The sequence below is a fragment of the Crocuta crocuta genome, unplaced genomic scaffold (assembly GCF_008692635.1).
Source record: "Crocuta crocuta isolate KB4526 unplaced genomic scaffold, BGI_CrCroc_1.0 scaffold1468, whole genome shotgun sequence".
NCBI classification, from domain to species: domain Eukaryota; kingdom Metazoa; phylum Chordata; class Mammalia; order Carnivora; family Hyaenidae; genus Crocuta; species Crocuta crocuta.
The window spans coordinates 633,291-633,644 of NW_027531991.1; the positions used below are offsets into that span (position 1 = coordinate 633,291).

A 354-nucleotide genomic window follows, 5' to 3' on the forward strand; every position below is an offset into this window, starting at 1 on the left:
GGCACCCGCCGCCCCCACCCCCACCCCCCAGATGTACGGATACCAAACCCTGCCCAGTTCTGACTTCCTTCCGTTATTTTAGGAGTCCTCAAACGACAGAACTTGAATCTGTTTTAAAGGCCTTCTCCGCAGCCACGGGCTCCAGCTTCACTGTGAACAGCGAACAGCGTAACTGATACCCACCAGGCTCCTGGGGCATCAGGCGGGGGTGGCTCGNCTTTTCTTCTCTAACTAAAACTTGTCATTTGAAAAAATTAAACCGGGGAGACTTTGGGAGACTCTGGGAAGGAAAAGAAATCGTCCCAGTCCGAACTTAAAGCCCCGAGTAGGGGTGGGGTTGGGTGTGGGGAGTGT

General features: G+C 54.1%; 1 protein-coding gene across 1 annotated transcript in view; it reads right to left on the bottom strand.

Moving 5' to 3' along the window:
• The window catches only part of ARX (aristaless related homeobox), an 8,275-nt gene that overhangs the window by 6,165 nt on the left and 1,756 nt on the right, over nt 1–354 (bottom strand). The gene's annotated exons all lie outside the window — the stretch shown is intronic.